The sequence below is a fragment of the Miniopterus natalensis genome, chromosome X (assembly GCF_054644295.1).
Source record: "Miniopterus natalensis isolate mMinNat1 chromosome X, mMinNat1.hap1, whole genome shotgun sequence".
In the NCBI taxonomy this organism is placed as follows: domain Eukaryota; kingdom Metazoa; phylum Chordata; class Mammalia; order Chiroptera; family Miniopteridae; genus Miniopterus; species Miniopterus natalensis.
In genome coordinates, this window is record NC_142103.1 from 81,478,232 (window position 1) to 81,487,308 (window position 9,077).

Genomic DNA, 9,077 nt, shown 5'->3' on the forward strand with positions numbered 1-9,077 from the left:
GGCCGCTAGCAGGCAAAGTTGAGTTCACTCACAATTAACACCCTGTACAAGAATCATTACTCTCAACTCCTTCTCCAACAAATAAAAGTTGAGCTAAAGAAATCAAAACCACAATCAGAGATCACTTCACACCCTTAGGATGGCTATTATCAAAAAACAAGAAAACAACAAGTGTTGGTGAGGATGTGGAGAAATTGGAACCCTGTGCACTGCTGGCAGGAATGTAAAATGGTGCAGTCACTGTGGAAAACAGTAAGCCAGACACAAAAGCACAAATAGTAAAATGGGAACAATGTAGAGAGGATTAGCTTGGCCCTTGCGCAAGGATGACACACGAATTCAAGTGGTCCAGATTTCTTTTAATGCAGAAAAAGATACGAAGGCTAGAGTAAAATGTCCTGGTATCCTACCACTATTTGACCACACACACACATAAATAGTATAAAAGTGCTCTCTTCTAAAGTAAACTTTGTACTCCACACACACAGAAAGTTTGGCTAAAGATTTGTGAGGCTTTGCTGTCTGGAGATGGAATTTAATAAAGACACTGGTTCCCTTGCCGTGGTTGCTCACCTGTTGAGAGTGGGAATGAGCTGACCCGCCTGTGACTTCGTTGCCAGAGAAACTTCCCATGCAGGCACAGCCTCGAGCCAGAGAGGTGGACACACTGTGGGCTCATCATATCCCTTTTCTCTCTTCTCCTTCTATAGCCTGGTGAGAAGACACAGGTGAGAAGCTGAGACACGCAGAGCCTTCCTCCAATCCCCTCTCTGTCCTCTCTGTGTCACCCGCCTGGTCCCATCACACTTCCTTTTTTGAACCCTCCACGAACTCTTCCTGCCTCGCAACTGTTACAGCAGTTACTTGTTCCATATGTGTCTCTCTGCATCTTTAATATTATTAGCTGACTTTGCATGGTGTGTGTCTCCTCTCCCCAGCTAGACTAGAAGTTTCTCAAAGGTAAAGACTGAGCCTTTGCCCCTTTTGGATCTCTTTAGCTCTCACATTGATGTCTGGTATAAAATAAGGGGTATGTACATCCAGACAATGGGATATCATTCAGCGCTAAAAAGAAATGAGCTATCAAGCCATGGAAAGACATGGAGGAATCTGAAATGCATGTTATGAAGTGAAAGGAGCCAATCTGAAAAGGCTACTTACTGTATGAGTCCAACTATATGACATTACGGAGACAGTAAAAAGGTCAGGGGTTCAGGGGAGAAAGGAAGGGAAGGATGAAGCACAGGACATGTGCCCAGCCGGGCGTGGCTCAGCGGTTGAGCTTCGACCTAGGATCCAGGCGATCGGGGTTCGATTCCCGGTCAGGGCACATGCCCGGGTTGTGGGCTCGATCTCCAGTTGGGGGCGTGCAGGAGGCAGCCGATCAGTGACTCTCTCTCATCATTGATGTTTCTATCTCTCTCTCCCTCTCCTTTCCTCTCTCTGAAATCAATAAAGATATATTTATTAAAAAACAAACAAAACACAGGACATGTTTAGGGCAGTGAAACTATTCTGCATGACACTGTAATGGTGGATGCGTGGCATTATGCATTTGACAAAACCCATAGAATGTACAACACGAAGAGTGAGCCCTAACGTAGACTATGGAGATTGGTTAACAATAATTTACCAATTATTCATCAATATAAAACCAATATTCTACTGCAAGACATTAATAATGGGGAAAACTGGGGTGGGAAACAATATGGAAGCTCTATACCATCTGCCCAGTTTTTCTGTAAACCTCAAAGTGCTCTAAAAGAAATAAAATCGACTAAATATATATATTGTTGGTTAGCTGAGTGAATATTGGACCATCCACATGGACACCCCCAGTTAGGAGGGAGCTGAGAAGACTGATCCAGGCCTGACATTTCTCAAAGTGCAGTGAAACATGGTTGGAAGTCAATTAAAGGCTCACCTTGAAGCCAAAGAAGAAAAATTAAAAGATGACTAAGCATTTATTTGTGAATTAAAATGTACACAGAAAGTTGCTAGACTTGCCCCTAGGTGTTTGTGTTGCTTTACATTTTTCCCTAGCGTATCATGTTTTGTAGTAAAATCACAAGTAATTTTTACAGAGAATCAAAGCATCTTTAATTGTATGTGTCTGCCGTCTCCTTTCCAGGCCTTCTCTAGCCCTGACCTGTGAGGGGAAGGAACAGCCTGCATATCACACGGCTTCGTTTGGAGAGCTAAAAAAATGAGTTAAAAACCAAATGGCCAACATTACCACAGACTGTCTGTGGAAAAGACGGTATTCAGGGAACCACACTGCAGAGAGAAACAGAAACGTTCTGATGTCAACAGATATTTGTCAAGAAAGTGCTCGACCAGAAGGCCATGGGGCAGTGCAGCCAGCCTGGTGACCACTGTGCTTCTACACGAGATCGAGGCAGGTCCTCACTAGTGGCCTGTGTGAGCTCCCAGCGCCTTCCTCCCCTCCAAAGCAGTGACATAACCAGGTTTAACAATGTCTTGTCTTTCCCATGCACCCAGCCTTCGCTGTCTTAGGTTCAATGTATCTGCAGCAAGCAGCTCTGTTATTTTGTGGTGTTCAGGGCTCCTGACTCAGGGTGCAAATGTGCAGGAAAGGAGGGCCAATTAGTGCCTCCAGCCAGTGGACTTGACACTCGGTTTTGAGTGGGACTTTCCTGCTGTTCCTGGCTCCCAGGTGACTGTTTCTTGTCGTCACTCTGCACCACAGCTCCCTCTTTCATTTATCATACTTTGCCCCCATGCCAGCTTCTGATTAGAGGCTAGAAGGCAGGCCCTGGGAGGGAACTAATTACTTAAATGGGGGACGGAGAGGCCAGGGGATGGCTTGCTAACAGTCTCCGTGCATTGCCAGAGGTATTATCGCAGGCCATGGTGGCCGGCAATGTCTTAGGTCAGGTTCCCTACAAGCAGACCTCAGACATGGATTCCTGTGCAAGTGAATGACTGAGGGAGGGCTCTCAAGAGAAAAAGGTAGGGATGGGAGGGAAACAAAGTAGGACGGGGAAGAAGTCAAGCAAAGATGGAAATCTGGCCAAAGTCTAGTTTTGGCTGGTTCCTGGGCAGGGGGTGCAGCATCATAGTCATTCACCACTATACTTAACACAAGGGGGCCAGGCCTTTATATCTCCCACATCAGTCAGTCATTACTTCAGGCCACCTCCACGGGGGTAGGAGGGCACATTAGCCCAAAGCCATCAGCTCTGGGAAAGGCTGTTTCTGTAGGCAAGAGCAGTTCTCCAGAGAAGCCTAAGCTGTGAGCCACTCAGCTGGGGATGAGCGCTGTGGTCAGTGCAGAGAATCTGGCTGGACCCCAGCAGCACCCACGAAGGGCTGCCCTCAGCAGGAGAGATGTAGATTAGACCCAAGGAAAAGCCTCTTGAGGTGGCTAGATGCTCTGGAGTTCTTTCCAGCTGCCTGTCACTAGAGCGGATGGACAGGGAATGGCTGCAACTCAAGTGGATCTTCCTAGGCAGACTCAAGCAGGATGTTTGGGCAGGCACCCTCAGAAAAGATCTAATCTGAGAACATCACTGAGAACCACAATGTGTGACCCTGCTATTAAAGGCTGGCTGGAGAGACCTAAGGCTTCCAGAATAGTTGGGTTCTAACAACAGTGGCAACTTCTACAGGTGTTACTCTGTGTCTGTTACACTTTATGTCTATTAATGCCATTTAATCCTCACAACAACCTTGAGTGAGGTGTTATTATCTACCATCCCCATTTTACAGATGAGGAGACTGAGGCCCAGAGAGGTTAATTAATCTGCCCAAGTTAACAGTTGGAAGTAGTAAAGCCAGGATTTGAACCTACGTAGCCCGGCTCAGGAGGGCTACAATGTGTCTTTGACCAGAATTAAACCTGGGACCCTTCAGTTCTTGGGCCAACACTCTAACCACTGAGCAAAACCGGCTAGGGCAGAAACCTATACATTTAGCAAGCTCCCCGGGTGTTCTAACACAAGGGGTCCAGAGGCAACTCTGTAAACTCCACAACGATTTGGATGAAGGAGCAAAGGCAAGGTTCATAATCCTGCCTCTTCCACTTTTCATCTGTGTGACCTCGGAAAAATTAATTCGCCTCTCTTTGTCTCAATTTTTCTGAAATCTAAAATAAAAACAATAAGCCCAGCTCAGTGGTTGAGCATTGACCTATGATCCAGGAGACCACCGTTTGATTCCAGGTCAGGGCACATGCCCAGGTTGAGGGTTCGATCCCCATCGGGGGGGGGGGTGCAGGAGGCAGTCGATCAATGACTCTCTCTCATCATTGATGGTTCTATCCCTCTCTCTCTCCCTCTCCCTCCCTTTCTCTGAAATCAATAAAGCCATATTTATAAATAAATAATAAATACAGTGATACCTCAGTTTTCAAATGTCTCCCTTGACGAACATTTCAGTTTATGAACGCTGTAAACTCGGAAGTAAATGCTTCGGTTTTCGAACACGCCTCGGAAGTCAAACATGCCACAAGGCTTCCGCTGAGTGCAAGATCCTGAGGCCTAGTTGTTGGCCGTTGATTCCTCGGTTTTCGAATGTTTCAGAACTCGATTGGTCCTCTGGAACGAATTACATTTGAAAACCAAAGTACCACTATAAATAAATAAATAAATAAATAAATAAATAAATAAATAAATAAAATAAAAACAATAAGACTTCCCCTCTTAAGATTTTGTAAAGCTTAAACTATGAGTTACTGTGCATATGGTATAATTCCATTTATATATATTCAAAACTATTGTGTATATCTCGTATGCATGTATATCAGCCACAAGGATTTTATATATAGAGAGAGAGAGAGACAAAGGTCAGGTAGACCAAGCTATTAAGGGTGGCTATCTCTATGAGGGGAAGTAAGGCGATGGGGTAAAGGGGGCAGAAATGGAAAGAGAGAGACTTTCACTTTTTACTCTCTACTAAATATTCATTTTTATAAAGAGAACATATTAAACTATTGCATATGTAAAATGTATTTAATCGAAACCAAAAAGGTTAAATAGAATCATCTAGATAAGGTGCCTGGCGCACAGTAGGTGCTCAATCAATAGTAGCTGTTAGCATAGTATTACTATCACCATCCACAAACACTTGTGGAGTGCCTATTATGTGCAAGTCATCATATTTAGGCTCCATCAGGAGGCAAAGAAATACACAACAAAGTCCCTGTTCTCACATGCACACAAAAATCCCCCAAACGATCAATGGCAGTGTTTACTTTGGGTCCAATAAGTGCTATAGAAAATAAAGCCTTTAAGGAGTTGAAATGAGAGGGAGATCATTTCCAGCTGGCCTCTTCAGGGGAGGTGGAGCTTGTGCAAGGCATTGAGGAAAGGGGAAGATTTCAATAGGCAGAGAAAGGGGGAAAGAACATTCCAGTGGCAGAAAAGAGCTGGGTTCAAAGGACAAAGGGCCATGGTAGGCATGCGCAGAAGATGCTGAGTGGACATTTAGCTTGGCACACCCGGTCTGCGGGACGCAATCACGCCAGATCCGAGGCAGGCAATAGCCAGCCTCCTGTCTCTCCACTGAGATAGCACAAGCTCTGGCCCCAACCCTTCCAGTGCTTGGAGTGGGGCCAAGATCGACTTTCTTAACAATTCTTGACCTTTGTGGATGGAGCCTAGAATGGGAAACAAAGTAGTCTCAAGAATTTTTTTTTTTAAAAGTCAACCCTCTCCCCTAACTCCTGAGGCCCAAGTGTATGCAGGGCCCAAGCAGCGAGTTGTGGGTGCAGAATGGAGGATGTGTGGTAACGTGTGTCTGGGTGCAATATGGGTATGTGTGCGCTGCGACATGTGGCGTGTGTGGGGACTGATGCGTGAGCACGCACGTTGCAATGACATGCGGTATTTCCTGTGATTGTGTGCTGTGATAGACTGGGTTGAGTTATGAGTGCAGCGTGTGCTAACCACATTCCTGAAGGCTAATCTTTCCGAGTGACTAAGAAGGGGGAAGGGGAAAACCAGCAGCCAGCCAAGTACATATCTACCCACAGAGCACGTCCTCTGCCCTCAGTGGTCAGTGCTAGGGCCCCAGGGAAGGTGAGGTGGCACCAGGAGGGGGCAAGAAAAGGGTCACTCACATAGGGCATTGAGTGATCAGGAATAAAGTTGGTGGCATTGAAATTCCTGACAGCGCCAGACCTGCCCCTTCATCAGCATTTGGCTGCCAACATCTTCCAAGATCTGGTGCCTGTGTGTATATTTACACAGTGTGTATACAGCTAGCGAGAAATAAACACTTTTTTTAAAAGTTAAAGCTTGATTAGCTGAACACCACGAGGGCCTGGGAAATTGAGTTTAAGAAAAATGTGGATAATTGGGACAGCAAATAATATCAAGAATGTTAAATACACAAGTCAACATGGCAAGCTCTGATTAAAACAAAGTTTCTGATAATCAAAGTTTTAATGGCAGAGGCTCATTTGAATTCCTTCTGCCTGAAAGAGAGATTAGATATTGTGTGTACAGAATATATTGTGATCTTTTCCTTTCTTCTCAACTGCAGTTGGGTCACACACATGCTTTTTATGTATGGACTTATTTCGTAAAAAGTACTCTGTCCTTTGCTCTGCCCGAAACTACCCCAAACAGGACTTTCCACAGATATGTTTATCAGATTGCACTGTGAATGCAAGGAGGGGAAAGTCTGCCTATCGTCTCTGAGATTTCAAAATCAAAGCCATCCCAGGCACACCAGAAGCCTAAAGCAGCCAAGAGATAGGCCAAGTTTATAAACTTCCATAATATGTTTATTGCACGGATGGCAATTACTCAATATCCCTGCCCTCCTGGGTCTTAGATCAGAATATTTCCACAAAAAGAAATGTGTGTTTGCCTGCATTTAGCCAGTCATAATTCCAGATGTCTGGAATATTCCCACACCAGGCATGGGGGGTGGGGGGAGAAAGGAAGCCGCTGATCATTCTGTTATGGTCTCGTCGCCGTCGTCTGCAGTGGCGGGTCTAGTGTGGGCACTCGTGCCTCTTCCTCCTCCTCCTCCTCTCCCCCCTACTGGCCAGGTGTCTCAGGAGCTGTCATTGTGTTCAGAGGAAATGGCTGTCATTGTGTTCAGGGAAAATGGCTGTCCCACAGGCGGGCTTTTCTGTCCAGCTCCGGCAACCTGACACGTCACATCAGAGACATAATTTCTTAATGAAATGGCTAGAGTGTACCTAATTTACACCAGAACAGAAAACGCTGACAGGGCAGAAAGGACACTTGTTTCTGCTGTTGCAGGGAGCACATATGGGCCACATCACTCAGGAATGAATCACACCAACATTACAGGGCAGCCAGCTAAGAGAATTGCCTCCTTGAGCGCTCCTGTAAAGCGTTAAAGATATTTACTGTGTGCGCACATGGCGGCCCATTCCGCCCTGTTTGTTGCGACAAACTTGTGGGAGTTCCATCATTTGTCCCAGACCCCTTTCTGAACATGAATAAGAAAAGCAGGGTTGTTCTAGAAAATCATCAGTGGGATTACCCTGCCCTTTCCTCTGGGCTCTTCTGGCAAACATTAAACGTCACAACACCGCACTAAAGGGAGTCAAAGTGCTCGTGTCACAGGGGCTAAGACTGACACACAAGTTTTGCTTCCATGACGCCTTATAGCCAACAGGATAGATCTGCCCCACTCCCACCCCAGCAAACCGAGTGTGAGATGTGTTGGTGAATTTAAGGCTTGGGTGTGGCGTAACCGAAGAGGTCAGGGCTTCTCCTGATTGTCCTGGGGCTGGGAGTGGAGTCTGAAAGTCTAGAGCCTTTGTCCTCTGTTCAACACTGGGCCAAGAGGTGTCAGTCATGGCCAGATGCAAGAGAACCTTCCCCACAGGTTCTCCATGCCAGAAAGTTTCCAAAGTGGCAGAATACACTCTGAGTGGCACACAAGGCAATCCTTTCAGGGGTAGTGTTAACAGGATGAATTGTGACACCCCCCCCCAAAGCCATATGTTGAAAGTACTAACCTCCATTACCTCAGAATGTGACCTTATTTGGAGATAGGGTCTTTAAAGGGATAATCAAGTTAAAATCAGGTCATTAGGGTGGGCCTTAAAAAATATAACTAGTGTCATATAAAGGGGAAACTTGGACACAGAAACCCATAGAGAGAAGACAATGTGAAGAGACACAAGGAAAGGGTACGCCAAGGAGAGAGGCCAGGAACAGATCCTTCCTCAAAGCCCTCAGAAAGAACCCATCCTGCCCTGGCCAGCCTGGCTCAGCGGTTAGAGCGTCCGCCTGCAGACCAAAGGGTCGTGTCACAGGTTCGATTCTCAGTCAAGGGCACATACCTGGGGTGCAGGTTAGATCCTGGCCCAGGTTGGGGTGAAGGGAACGGATGGATGTGTGTCTCTCTCTCACATTGATGTTTCTCTCTCTCCCTCCCTCCCTCCCTTCCACTCTTTCTAAAAATCAGTTGAGGAAACATCCTTGGGTGAGGATTAACAAAAACAAAACAAAACAAAACAAAAAGAACTGATCCTGTTTGCAAGTTGATCTTGGACTTCCAGCCTCCAGACTGTGAGACAAAAAATTTCTGTTGTGTAAGCCACCCAGTTTGTGGTACTTTGTTATGGCAGTCCTAGTGAACTAATACAGATAGGAAGCTATCAGAACTTTAGAACTTTCTCTGTATCACTGTGGTAATTTGGCTTATTGACCCTAATTCATCACTCATATGAAATAGAATTAATACCCTTTGCCATGTAATTTTGCAGTGCTGCCCACTATGGGTGGAATATAAGCTCCTCACCCCAGTAAAGTTGGGCATGACCACATGCTTTGCTTTGACCAAAGGAGTATATCCAGGCATAGCTCGTTAGCAGGCACTTGAAATATGTTGCATGATGTGGTTTGCCCTCCGGAGCTTCTGCCATCACCAGGAGAAGAACAGGTCCTGGGTGGCTGTAGTCACATCAGCCTGAGCTCCAGACCTGCACAAAATCTGCAACCTGAAACCAAGCCCAGCCACCCTGCAGCCTGAAATAAGCCCGCCAGCCAAGGTCAATCCAACCCCCACAGCCCTGCAAAACCACGAGCAAGAAAAATAATGCCTATTGTTGTAAGCCACTGAGT

General features: G+C 46.0%; 1 non-coding gene across 1 annotated transcript; it reads left to right on the forward strand.

Annotated features, from left to right (window-relative positions):
* The first annotated feature begins 252 nt into the window (after positions 1-252).
* On the forward strand, positions 253-361 carry LOC148090592 (U6 spliceosomal RNA). Its single transcript, XR_015713827.1, has one exon. It is a non-coding gene; the product is annotated as a U6 spliceosomal RNA (small nuclear RNA).
* The last annotated feature ends 8,716 nt before the right edge of the window (positions 362-9,077 follow it).